Source organism: Hippopotamus amphibius, chromosome 5 (assembly GCF_030028045.1).
Source record: "Hippopotamus amphibius kiboko isolate mHipAmp2 chromosome 5, mHipAmp2.hap2, whole genome shotgun sequence".
Lineage (NCBI taxonomy): Eukaryota > Metazoa > Chordata > Mammalia > Artiodactyla > Hippopotamidae > Hippopotamus > Hippopotamus amphibius.
In genome coordinates, this window is record NC_080190.1 from 74879611 (window position 1) to 74894185 (window position 14575).

The 14575-nt window shown below is 39.5% G+C and overlaps 1 protein-coding gene across 3 annotated transcripts in view; it reads left to right on the forward strand.

Annotated features, from left to right (window-relative positions):
• The window catches only part of ANK3 (ankyrin 3), a 679472-nt gene that overhangs the window by 393888 nt on the left and 271009 nt on the right, over nucleotides 1-14575 (forward strand). The gene's annotated exons all lie outside the window — the stretch shown is intronic.

Genomic DNA, 14575 nt, shown 5'->3' on the forward strand with positions numbered 1-14575 from the left:
GGATGGCAGCCCTTTGTTACGTAAGTTGCATAATTTTTTCTTTTTTGTCCTTTCTTTAACCTTAATTTTTTGTATGTAACATATATAAGTACTGCATTTTTATGTCCACAAATATATAAACTCTATTCACTATGACTTTCATATTTTGTAATATAATAGTAACGGGGTTCATGATTTTTAATGATATATTCTCCAAGAATGTGAGACCCATGAGGTTGTGGAACAATGCCTAAAGAAGAATAGATTCTCAATAAATTGAATGAATGAATTGGTAATTTGATATTGTCATGTTATGTCTGCTCTTCCCTTTCTAAAAGATTAACAGATTTCATCTAAAGAAGCAATACACCTAAATGGATATTGTTCAGCCATTTTGAATTTCGTGCAAGGTGTCAAAAGCCATAAAACTTTTCATAGTCTTTAACCCAGTAAAACTTACTTCTAAGAATCTCTCCAAAGGAAAAAAGATCGAAAAGGAAGGGGAAAATTACATGTATAAAAATTCTCATTATAACAGTCTTTATATTAGGAAAATCTTGATGGCAAGGAACCAAAATAGCCAATAAGATAAATTACGGAAAATAATAATTAAAAAGCATAAATAAGAATATAGTATACCAACTATAAAACCCACTTATAGTAAAGGCCTAAAACGAGCAACATCTAAATGGTTAGTTGTGCTGGGAGTAATCCTTTGAACTTCACTCCCTTCTTTTTTCCAAATGTTTATAATGCTAGCTTTTTGCTTCTATAGTAAAAAGGAATAGCACCATAAATCTAATTTAATGCTTGACTGAGGCACAGGCCCATGCAATTGGGCGTTGTTTGACAATATTGACTGCTGATTCAACATTTTGAGCTTTATGCAGCGAGAAATGGGTGAAACAAAATGACATCTACAAGCAGGGTAAATTGTTGAAGACCCACCTATACAAATGTCGAAAGTTCTACTAGCCTTTTGAGAATGAGGAAGTCCAAAGGTGACATCTACTTTATATTATTTGTGTACACAGACAGCCTATTCATTTAAACCCCTTTCATCTTTCAGAGTTAACTAAACATTTAATTTGAATCTACAAATCACACAGTACTTATCTGTAAATTCTTCTGTGGATTCTTCTATAGCCACAGAAGAATCTACATAGCACAGGGAGCTCAGCTCGGTGCTCTGTGATGACCTAGATGGGTGGGATGGAGTGGGGGAGGTCCACGATGGCGGGGATATATGTGTACATGTAGCTGATTCACTTCACTGTACAGCAGAAACTAACACAACACTGTAAAGCAATTATACTGCAGTATAAATAAATGAAAGGGAGGAAGAGAGGAAGGAAGCAAAGAAAGAAGGAACTGCCTCTCACTGATTATCCATTTCTGAACTCTGTTTTCAAAGTTGTATACACTTAGTGAAATCTTAGTCTTGGTCAAATAGCGTCACTATATATCTCTGATCTAAAACTTTTTAGGAGTTTTTGAGTTCTGTATTTTGTACCAATAGCAAATGTAAAAGATACAAGATATTTTCGGGGGAGGAGATGGAATGATGACATTTTTAACAGGAGCATTCTTTGTAATGGACTATATCCTTGTGAATACCATGGGGAGAGACAAACCACTTTGATCCTTTGCCTGTGTGTCTTTGCAGTGCTCCTCAAACTGTACCTGTTGAGCTATTATCTCTATTCCTCACATCTTCCATCAAATCTAGATTCTCACAGAGCATCTTTGGCATCAGGACAAGCTAGCTTAATAGCTGTATTTCAGTTTATTCTTCAGTTTTCTACTGCCATAGGAGAATCTTTCTTGATGACATTTGTCTTGGCTTCCGTGGGGGATAATGAGGCTGTGGACATATCAGACGCCTGAAATCAGTTCACAGAATGCTCTGAATGCTCTCTTTGCACCTGTACAAATAGACACCTGTTGGTTTTTGGTTGTTGAAAGTAGGTAACTTAAGTGGAAATGGCAGTGAAGGACAGGCAGGGTCTGTGTTTATGGAGTTGGTTTAAAACTAAGTGGTTATTAGGATGTGCCTCTACTTTTGCCCCTTCACACGTTCAACCAGGAGCAGCCCCTCCAAAAATAAGGGCTCAGGTTCCTGGATTATCAGGACGGCATTTGCCCTAGAACAGTGGTTCCCAGAGTGTGGTCCCCAAACAGCAGCAACAGCATCACCTGGGGACTTGTTAGAAATACAGATTCTCAGGCCCTGAATCGGACACTGAATCAGGAACTCTGGGGCAGGCTCAGCAGAGAGCGTTTCAACAAGCCCTCCAGGTAATCGTGATGGACATTCAAGTTTAACAACCATGACCATCACAGAACAGAAACTTAACCCACAAGCATATTCTTACCATCCTTCTCTTTACTTACGACTGCATAATTCATAAAATTCAATGATTTCAAACTTTAGGGGGCGGTACCCCCAGATCGATCTCCACTCTCAGTCCTCAGAGGGACCATTTTTCATTTTTATTTTTAGATATATTGATAGTGCTTCCCCTACTCTAAAATATATTCTACTCTTTGTATCAGCCATAAGAAGTATTTATTGCTACCTTCTTTGAGAAATAAGAATTTAGTTTACTTATACTCCCTTTCCTTTTGCCTGCCTCCTCTGAATTTTTTATCACATACATTTTTAAATTTTTGGTTCTTCCAGAGATGACCTTTATAACTTTCAGTGATATACTTCAATTCTTTAGTCTTCACCATTGAACGTAGCACTATGTAAAACGAAGAAATTGGCATCCACTGCCCTGCCTCCTCCTTTCTCCTCTCTCTTTCAGATAATATGAGGCCGTCGACATGCCTATTTTATTATGATAAATCATTTGATAATTAGTTTATATGCTGCTGCTGAAAATTGGAAATAGTGCTTGCGTGGAATGGTTGCGTCAATATTATTGGCTGCAGAATGGAGGTCTTTGACTTAAGGCCTCGTTCCCCCCGGTGTGTGGCCTCCTGTGCTTGCCTGCTGCCTGGGTTTGATCCACAGCCTTAGATTATTCCATGGCAATGTGTCCCAGCCTGCTTTCTGTGGGGGTGAAGCAAAAATGTGGCTGAGTGAGTTTGGGAAGAGCCCAAGCAAACTTAAACCTACTACTGTAGCCCTCTTCAGAGCCTTTCATTTCTAATGAAAATTATGAATCTTCAAGAGAGGGGTGGGCATGTAGCATGTCTCAAGTGGAACCCCTGTTTCAAGGGCATCTCAAGGAATTAGTCTGGTGCGCACTCACCGTGGAAAGCACTGCCCTCTAGAATTTGTGGATCCTCTAATCCAGAAGACCTCCTTTCCACCTAGACCCTGCATCCTGCCTGTTGGGTCAATGCTCAGACTTAGTGAACCATTGTTCACTGAGATCCTAACTCTGATTTGTTGGACCCCAGAAAGTACTTTCCCCCTCAGCTACCATAATAACATCTCAGAGCCACATGTGTATGATCTGTGATGTGGTCAAGTGCTGCCAGCACCATGTGGCCTCTGTCCAAATACTTGGCCACTTGTTTTCTTGTATCAGATAATATGACTGATTTGCCTGCTTCCTAAAGGCTTAGTTCTCTTGTTTTCCTCCAACTTCTCCCAGAGATAGTGACCTCAACCAACCTCCTCCTCTGAAGAGATTTTCTTTTTGAAAAGCAGAGCCATTTAATGATTAATGGACTCATTTAATACTCAGAAAACCCCTGAAGTACATTTTCAATTCTTAGGATTTCAATATCTGGATTCTTATCTACTTAAATGAAAAGGTCCTTTATGTTGGAAAACACTGTTTTGGGATATGACAGTGTAGGAGAACATTTCATTTCAGTCCGATTCATGCTTTATTTATGATTTATTCAAGAATAAATTAGATCATTCTTGAGGACACGGGCCTTGTCACATTGCAACATATTGTGGAATCTAGATGAGTACAGTTAATGGGCACAGTAGATTTTAATTAAAATATTTATTCAATTTTGACTGAATGAAAGCTGCCTTCCTTTGCTCCTACAAAGTCAGGGTTTTTGTGTGTTTGTTTTACCCCTTCTCTTAAATGTGTGATTTGTCGGTCAGAAGGAAGCAGGTTTATATTTATCTTTTCGGAATGCATCCCCAGTTGAACCACCTTTGAGAGTCTTTGTTTCATAAACTCGACCATCATACCCTAGAATCTGACATTCTCAGATGAAACCCATGCCTCCTGTGGATTAACCCAATCATGGGATACTTAAAAACCAATCTGGATATTTTAAACCTAAAATTAGCACTTCCTGTTGCCTTTGACTAAACTGAGTATTTTGTATAACCATTCATTCAAAAACCAGTCACTTGGTGCCTCCTTTATTTAAAGCACTATATGCCAAGCATAGAGCAGAGCACAAAGACAAACAAGACATTACCCTAACCCTTAAATGTCAGCTCTTTAATTGGGAACATTGGACATGCACAGATACACAAAACGCAAAGCAGAGACATGCAGATAACAGGACCACAGTTTTTTTGGAGACGGGGAATTCTCTGAATATACACAATGATCCTACATAGGTTATTTTCATGGAACCTCTGATGTTATCCAAGCATATCAACTAATGATGCATCTTAACTAGTAGATGCTGGGAAGAATATAAAGAAACATAAAACCTGGTTTGTGTCCTTGTAACACTTGCTCAGGAGACAAGCCATGAATGTAAAAATGTAAGTGATAATAGAATAGAAAACCAATGCAAGCCAGGAGACAGATGCGCTGTCATAAAACAAAACATGATTGATCACAGATACGTAGATTTGCATTTCAAAAGCTCTCACTCCTGGCTTCCATTGGCCTTTTACACTTTCTCAAGAAGTCGGAATGTCCCAGATGCTTAATAATAAGAGTAATAACTGTGAAAGCAGAGCAGCCCATGTCAAGGTTAGAGAGAAGAAAAAGGTCACAATTCTCAGGAGCAGAGTTACTGACTAAGAAAGTGGTTAGGCTTTGAGGGATTCTGAGCAAGAAAGGCTAAGAGGCAGATGGAATAGACTAAGGATTTAGAGTTTCTGTTCTCAATATGATTGGGGCTGAGTCCCAAGTCTACTACTTTGCTCATTTTGAAGCCTTGGGCAAGTTTCTTAATCTCCTGTGCCTCAGTTTTCATATCAGTACGACAGGAATAACTACAGAATGTATAGGGTCATTGTGAGGATAAAAAATACTGCACGGGAAGTGCATAGAATAGGGTTTGCCCAGATTAAGTGCTGCTTCCATTTTTATTATTACCTCTATGGCCTCCTCCCTGTTCTGTACAAAGGTTAATAATACTAACTCCACATAGACTTTTTGGGGGAGAAGTGGAGGAGATAAGTGTGTAAGATGCTTTGCTGGGGCTGTACCTTACTGTCATCTGATTTACGCTTTGCACATCTCCAGAGGGAATCAGCCCCCTCATAGTTGTCATAGATATACACAGTGATTAGTACATTTTCTTGAGGAAGGAGCAGATCTTTCCAATATTTGCATGAAGTCATCGTATTGGTTAGCAGGGAGTGCATAGTCAGCTCTGGCTAGTCCTGATGCTGCTACTACTGTTACCACCTCTAGAACCCCTAGTATTTTTCCCTCTACCACTGCTCATGTTCCTTGCTTCCAAAAGCCGCAGCTCTGTCCTGGAAGGACAAAGTTGTCTGGACAAGTCAGAAGAGCGGCTCTGGCTTTGTTAATTTATTTAGTATTTGCAAAACTGTGTAGGCTAAATACTGTGTTTTGCATTTTATAAGAGTAGAAAATGTTCTGTTTCTTGCTGAAAGGCCCCTGACCCCTAAGTGATAGAAAGATGGCCTAGGTTTATATTCCAGCTTGATCTGGTTTGTTTGTTTTTTTCTCCCATTAACACATACTGTTAATATCCAGATGAAATGCCCATCCTTGGGAGAACTGACTCAAAGATCATGTGAGAGAATTATGGTCAAATAACTATGTGCATGTGAAAAGGTTGCCCAGGAATTCCCATTAATACGAGCAGGAAGAGCCTCTCTTTTCCTGAGACAGAAGTCGTGGGATGTTAAGAAGGCTCACTGATGTTTTATCTCTTTGCTAATGTTTTTATGTTATTCCACAGCCCAGAAATATTCTTGGCCTCTGAGTAGATTACATTTTCATAGCAATGCGGAGGATTGAACTCCCACAGATGTTAATGGAAGCCATATAGCTATGCAGCACTTTCAAAATGTACCACTTAATGTCTGAACCTTTTAATCACGCTAGAATTTTTTTTTTCTAGCAAATAAACAGAAATCTATTTTTGTACTAACAAAAGAAACAAGCACACATTCTGTTGCACTCTGCTCTTGGAGTATATTCTGATTCTCTCTTTGGAAAGTCACCAAACATCTGTGAAGCTTTCCCTCAGACTTGATGGCTTCCAGACTTAAATACAACTCCCATTTATTTGGAGACAAACAACCAAACAAACAAAACCTTCAAATTTTTCTATGTTAAACTTCTACGGGGAATTTTATTCTAGGAAGAGGCAGAGAACGAGCCTGTCTCATGGATGTATTTAGAAAAGCAACGTAAAGAGTTGAACCAAAGGATAGGTATTATTCCACCCGGTCTTCTCTACCTTGTAAATTCATCACGGTAGACAGTGAAAATTGGAGAGGCAGCAGACCCCACATGGGCTGGGAACACACCATTGTATTCCCATTGCCTAGCACGTGGTGATCTGTCGTGGATGTGCCCAGACGCCGTTGACATTACGGAACAACAATAACAAACAGATGCAGTATATGCTCTTCAACTTGAGAAATGAGTTTGTTTATTGCCTATTTTCCCTTCAATATCAATTCTCTAAGTGTGGTCCCTGGGCCAGAAGCATCTGGGAACTTGTTAGAAATGTACATTCTTTTTTTTTAATTTTTTAATTTAATTTTATTTTTTTGGGGGGGGTACATCAGGTTCAATCATCTGTTTTTATACACATATCCCCGTATTCCCTCCCTCAACTCCCCCCCCACCCTCCCTCGAATCCCCCCCATCCTCCCCCTCCCAGTCCTCTAAGGCATCTTCCATCCTCAAGTTGAACTCCCTTTGTTATACAACAACTTCCCACTAGCTATCTGTTTTACAGTTGGTAGTATATATATGTCTGTGCTACTCTCTTGCTTTGTCTCAGCTTCCCCTTCACCCCCTGCCCCCTCCCAAACCTCGAGTTCTCCAGTCCATTCTCTGCACCTGCGTCCTTGTTCTTGTCACTGAGTTCATCAGTACCATTTTTAGATTCCGTATATGTGAGTTAGCATACAATATTTGTCTTTCTCTTTCTGACTTACTTCACTCTGTATGACAGATTGTAGTTCTATCCACCTCATAACATATAGCTCCATCTCATCCCTTTTTATAGCTGAGTAATATTCCATTGTATATATATGCCACATCTTGTTTATCCATTCATTTGTTGATGGGCTTTTAGGTTGCTTCCATGTCCTGACTATTGTAAATAGTGCTGCAATAAACATTATGGTACATGTTTCTTTTGGGATTATGGTTTTCTTTGTGTATATGCCCAGGAGTGGGATTACTGGATCATATGGTAGTTCTATGTGTAGTTTCTTAAGGAACCTCCAAATTGTTTTCCATAGTGGCTGTACCAACTTACAGTCCCACCAACAGTGCAGGAGAGTTCCCTTTTCTCCACACCCTCTCCAACAAGAAATGTACATTCTTAAGCCCTGAACTATAGCCTCTGAGTCAGGGGCCCCGTATTCTGTGTTTTAAATAAGCCCTCCAAGTGATTCTGGTGCACATGGACATTTGAGAACCACGGGTCTAAGTATTGGCTAAAATGGAATTAACCTGAGTTCTATTTGAGTGCCTCCTGGGTGGGTAGAGGTTTATTCTAGCCTCTTCTCTGTTTTTCATACTAGTTAACCACCCCCGATTGTACTTAGTCAGTGCTCTGTTTCATGCTGTACTGAACCTCAGTGTGCAGAGAAGTGGAACCCAAGACTCAGGAAGAAATCAGGAATGGAGACAGAAACAAAGGACCAGGTACATGGATCTTAGTACACAGTTGAAAGAGATGCGGCATCAGCCTTCTTCCTAATAGTTCACAGCAGCAGTCTGAGCATTTTTGAACTATGGAACTGAAATTACAAAATGGGGCAAGACCAAAAATATCACGTAGAAAGCCAAATATAAAAGCAGGTGATATGTTAAACTCAGGGCTACTTTATTGACAGTTAAGTGCAATCTGCTTTGAGCTAATACACTCCGTGTATTTCTGCTGTAGCCCTAATCATGATGCGTGGAAATTATTGGTTAACCTGTGTCCATAACTCTGTGAAGGCAGGGAATACCATGCTTTATTCCTTTTGGGTATCCTTTAGTACGTGCCTCACTCATATTAGGTGCTCGATGGGTGTCTGTTGAGCTGACTGAAGCAAGCACTTCTGGTTTGGGGAGAGCTGCTTGCTTGCCAAGTAGGATATCACTGAGCATGAAAGGGAAACAGAGGACGCAAACTTAGGAAAAGCTTAAGAGATTGTGGGGTCCGAGGGAAAGCATGGAGCTTAATAAGGAGCATATACAGTAGGAACCTGATTAGAGAAAATGCTGTGATTGGAAGTACCGGTCTGCCATTGAAAAAGAGAAGGAGATGGTGGGAAAATGGGATGTTTGGAAGAAAACAGCAAGTGTTGCATATGAAGGGGGGATCTCAGATTGTAGTGTTTAACAAGAATAGAGCGTTCAGACAACAGAAAGGAGCAAGGTGGGGGTGGCAGAGGAAAGAGGGAATGGAAGATAGAGAAATACCGTGAGCGGCAGGAGAGAAGATGAAAAGCATGGAGGAGGGCTAGGGATGAGAATTTTATTTGATCAGCTAGACGTAAGGACTTGAAAGTCCAGTGTTGCCTTATCGCTTCATCATCAAAAGAAAGTCCAACTCACACAGTTAAGCTGTCTGTGCCCCCACAACTGCTGGATCGTCTTCCTTGAGGTCCCCGCTGGATATTTTGGTCCTTGGCAACAAAAATTGTTCCTCTTCAACTGGTTTTAGAGGCTTTCTCTGGATGGCAGGCCACTGAGCAGCAATCCCTTTCTTCAGTCTTGTTCTTCTGTCTCTGAGAACAAGGAGGAAAGGGCCAGGGGGTTCTAGGATCAGTGCTTCCATCAGGAGCTGTCACTCATCTACCTGACTGCCTCTGATGAGACTGTAGATGGATGGCAAAGTGGTCCAAGGAAGGATTCTTTCTCTTTGTTTCAGGCTGGGGTACTTTCCTTATTGAGTGCATGTCTTGTGCTTTGGGGGTGCTCTCGGCCAATTCCAGGGCTGCAGTGGGCCCTGCGCTATGGAGTCAGAAGTATCAGCTGTTGTTAGTAGGTATGTCAGCTATTCATTTGCAGTTATCTTAAGCACAACACATGTATTTTGGTTTTGATAATTTGCTGTTACTTTTTTCCTTCAGATGCTCGTTAATTTTAAAAAATGTAGATAAGCAAAAAAAAAAAAAAAAAAATTACTATATCTCCAAATCCCACCAAATCAGCAGTAACTCCTCATCTTGGCATGGCACTTCCTGGCATGGATTTGTGTTTGCGTCCTGGCAAAAGTAAACACGTGCCTTCAGGAAAATGCATGGGTGGGAAAGTATGTTGGTCCCATAGTTCATATGCTCCACTGTGAGCTCTCAGCTACTGTAATGTATTGAATTGAAGGAGAAAGTGAGAAAGTGAGACCCTAGGTTTTCACGTGTTCCCTCTCACTCTTGCATTTTAAACTTTTCTCCTTCTCAAGGTCATTCCCGTCTCCCTGCAAATATGTTCAATTCCCTTCCAATCTAAATTAAGCCTGGGTTACTGCCTAGAGGTAGCTGTGCAACTTTGGTCAAGTGTCTCAACCTCTCTGTGCTTTGTTTGCCTCATCTGTAAATTAGAGATAGAAATGGAACCTACTAAATAGGATTTTTATAAGGGTGAAATGAACTAAACGTTACAAATTATTTCAAATACTCCTGAAGAAATAGCGATCATGGTCGTGTGGACAGTGTTCTCCCAGACCTGCTGGTTCCATGCAGGCTAGGTGTTGAATCAAGACTGATGGGTTCATTAAAATTCTGATCACTCCAAGTAATAATTGCTCAAAATTCTAAGTTCCAAGAACTGTCTTCACTGCCTGTATTTATATAGCCTTGACTCTTTGCCCTTATTTGCTGTTCTACAGCTGTTTGTAAAGGCTGAAATTTAGATGCTAAAGAGCTCTCTCTGCTAAAGAGCAGGAAAGGATCAGGTCTAACTTTTCTCACTGGTAGGGGACAGAATTTTGTAGATTAATTACTTGGAAGAGAACAACATTCAGGTTAAGTGCTACCAAAAGATTTTCCCTCCTCTATGCAGAAATCATTTGCTCTAATATATACATATAATACAGATATATGTATTGTATATGTATTTTTGTGTATATATTTATATATATTCCTTCAAGAAGACATTGTTCCTCAAGAAAACAGAGGACTCTTTTTCTTAAGCTGCCTAGAGATTGCATGTAAAGTAGACAAGTTTGTCCTTAGGACTCCTATTTGTAGCCTTCACTTCCCCCCATTCCCACATCTTATGCTTGTTCCTGGTTCCTAGGGACCCCTACTACTGACCTGGGAAATATCCTGTACCCTGGAATGCACTCTTTTTCCTTAACAATTCTCGGACACATACACACACACACACACACACACACACTCACACATGCATGCTAAAGTCCCATTTTCTCAAAGTGGCATAAGTCTTCATAAAGGACCAATCCCCGGGGCCTTAATTTAATAAAAATCCAAATGCCTCCTGGAAAGTGACATTAGTAGTGGCAGTTTAACCTCTGAGCATCTGATGAGAGCAGTAGACTCTGCCTTCCACCCCCAGATTACAGGAAACAACTAGTAGGCACATACTTTTGGGGGGGGTTCATGAATTTCCTGACGTAGGCCCATGGAATCCAAGTTAAGAAATGAAAACCTTGAGCTTAGATGATTATTTCTATACCCATAAAATGCTAACAAGGGAAATATTTTTCATTGAGGTACTTTTGCAAATTTAAGAAGTCATAAAGATTATTTAATGTGGTCAAACTGTAAATATGTGAAGCCCTGTTCATTGTGCTAAGTGTTGGTAAAAATCTTTATTAGGTAGCAAAGTACAAGATAATTGGTACCCAGCATACCAAAGACTGCAAACAAAGACTGTGTAAGAGCTGTGAATACTAACAGAAATTTCCCTAATTGTTGTCACCTGGGTTTTTTTAACCTTTTGTAAAAGTTTAGTGACAATCTCCACTCTCCTGAAATTCTAGTGAGCACTTAGCTAGGAAATGAAACAAGACATAGCTAAAATATATATCATTAGTGGATTATTGATAGAAGTAAAGAAAAGAATAATATAATTAGAAATTAAACAGTATCCAAGATTCAGAATAGCAGAATATATGTCTTGTTTCATCTTTCATGTAGAAAAGAAAATTAAAATCATTTTAAATATACTGTGGAGATTTGGGGACTGCAGATGTATATCCACGTGACCCATTTTAGATTTCTTTGAATTAAAAGATTGAAGAACCTTTATAAAAACTGTAATTGTATATACACACTTTAAAAAGACCTTGCCAAATAAGTCTAAAGTTTGCTCAGAATTATAACACTGAGCAGTTTATTTTTATTTCTGTTTATCCTTTCAACAGATCCATTCTCTTTGTGTTGTAATCACTTTTCACAGCTCAGTGATTTCTCTGATACTATCCTAAAGCACCGTTTCTCGAAAGGGTTGAAATTAAACAGCATCCCAGAAACCCCAGAGGCAGCACACAGCCAACAGCTTCCGACTCATGGTTGCAGAAGGCAGTTATCAAGATAGAGCGATGCCTTTATTTAACATGGTTTAGAATTTAGAATTGGGTGCTTTTATTTATGCATGTGGTTTTTGCCTTTTCCAAGTGTCTGCCTGTGTTTCTTCCTTTTTCCCCTCAGTAGCTCCTGCCAAGCAAATGTGGCAAATACTGACAGTTGCCACTTTAAGCAGCCTTGCCATTCCCTTCTGTTCCCCCTCCATGTGTCCCTTTAGCTGGGCCAACGATGAGGTGACTACAAGGAGGTACAACTGGCAGAAATTAGTAAATATCATTCTAAAGTTGGAAAATAATACACCCTAAACATACTAGATAGATGCTTGTATCAGAGCAGTGGAACCAACATCTGCAGACAGAGCCTTGCAAAATTCATACTTGCATTAGGTGAATTTGTACTTGATTTAAGATTAGCTTCCAAAGGAAAAGCATTGGGTATCGTTTACTCTTCACATTGTATTAAAAATATTTTGCTTGTAATTAAGCTGCATATGTCCTTAACAGGAAATCTCTAGTCCTTCTGAATAAAGCTGTGAGTTGCTTCATTATACTTCTCTCAGTTTAGCAGCAGAATATTAAGGAAACATGCCCCTTTGCATGCACTTATAATGGCAGAGTTAGAGTGTCTTAATTAGTTTTCATCCTGAGGGGAATGGTAACTAAATGATGTGCATTTACGCTGAGCTTAGCACACAATAGAAAATGGGCTTACACGGCAACAAAAGAACTTGTGCTACCCACATGGATCAATTTCCTGATGTTGTGAGTTGTTCAGATGAGTTATTCAGAGACTTAGATCTATAGTTTTGTTTTTTTTTTTGATGTAGTGACCTTATCGTCGGGAGAGACGAGCCAATTTGTTTCTTCTTTTTTGATTTACTATCTTTAAAATAGTTTCTCTGCAGAAGTGAACTGCATTTACTATTTGTATCTGAAGGCACTTGGGTCGCTTCAGTTTTAATTGCTTGCTACTTGTGATAAAATAGTATGTTTTAATTTAGATTGTGAACTCTTGTTTTTTAAATCTCCTGGAAGAATAAATTTGGTGTACTTATTAGCCTGTGCTAACTCAAGGACAGGCTAATATGTTTATCAAAAAGAATGACCTGTGTGGGTTCACAGTGGAAGAAAGGTGAGTGGAAAATAGATGCTGAATCACAAGCAGGACTGATGGGTGACCTGCGTAGTAGCTACAACCACCATCTTTTCTCTTTCTTTCTTTTTTTTATGAGGCGGGTTTAACATCGTGGTAGTTTTAAGGTTTTCCTCTACTTTAATGACATCTTAACTTTTACAAAACACACAAAAGTAATCATTCTCATTTTTGTAAATATTGATTTAAGATCTGCAACATATTCCACCACAGGGATATAATTCTTTTATTTAACCACTACTCTGTGAATAAGACATGGCTTTTAATTGTTCCTTATTATAAATAATGTTAGAATAAACATTTACTGGTAAATCCCTGTCCACATGTAATATTAACGTTACAGAAAAACCCAAAAGAACTTTTTGGCCAACCCAGTATTATATCTTCAGCGATAACACTTTTTACTCCATCTTTGTCCCATAATCTAAAATTGACACCACCCTAAAATTAATTTCCAGCCTACATAAGTCTGTAGAAGAGAGATATGGTGTTAAAAATGTTGTTACCGAAAGTGGGGTCTGGCTGCTCGCCACGCAAAAGTGGAGACTTCAGAGGCAAGCTTGGTGGACAGGAAAGTCTGCTTTATTTTGGAGGCTGGCACCTGGGGTAGAGGGCAGACTCATGTCCAGAGGCCAACTCCTCACTGACAGTCAGTGGGCAAGAGTTTTTAAATGGGAGTTAAAGGGGTGTATAGACAGAGGGAAGGGGCTACGTGCAGGACGTACAGCTCTGACAATCATCTTGAAATTGGTCACGCGGTGGTCTGATCAGCGTCACTGTGATTATTTTAAGTACAGTTAATCTTCATTTCCAGGGTTGGTTTCTTCCCATTTCCTTGAGGCCAGTTCTACGAATATGTGGCAGTTTATGTCATGGCTACAGTCTGGTCATCGTGTAGGTAACTTCTTCCATCTGGTGAGGGTCTCAGTATCTGGAAGACACTACCAAGGATGTGGCTCAGGGTATTATCTATAGCCCATGAGAAGGAACTAAAGGACCTTGATTTTGTTTAACGACTAAACTATTATCGTTTTCTCCTGTTTGACAGCTTTTCTTTACTTTAGTATTTTCTCATCTCTCTGATTAACCTTATCCTTTGGCTAAAGTTCTTCTATAGACAAAAGACAGGCTGAGGACATGGCAGGAAAGGACGATAGGGTCCTGCTCAGTTTCAGTGTCACTAAGACTTGTATTTCTCGTATTCACTACAAGAATACAGCTGTCCTCTCTCGGAAGTATCACCCGCTACATAGACTTCAGTTTGTTATCTTGGAAATATCTACTTTAAATGAATCAAGCCTAAATTTGAATAGACAGAAACAAATTTGAAGATGTTTGCACACCTTTTAGGAAGGATTCTTTTTAAAGAAAAGATTCGCTGAAGAGTTCATTTAATTGGTACCAGCGCAAGTGTGTCTGAAATATAACTGAATTCACTAAACTGCAGTAGACACACACCTTTCTGAAAATCAACCATTTGGACCCTGAAGTAGTTTTTGCAAACCTGGCTGCAGACCCAAGTTACCGGAAGAATGTCTTAGTACAATTTACTAGGAGCATTAAATCGAAACACCTGAG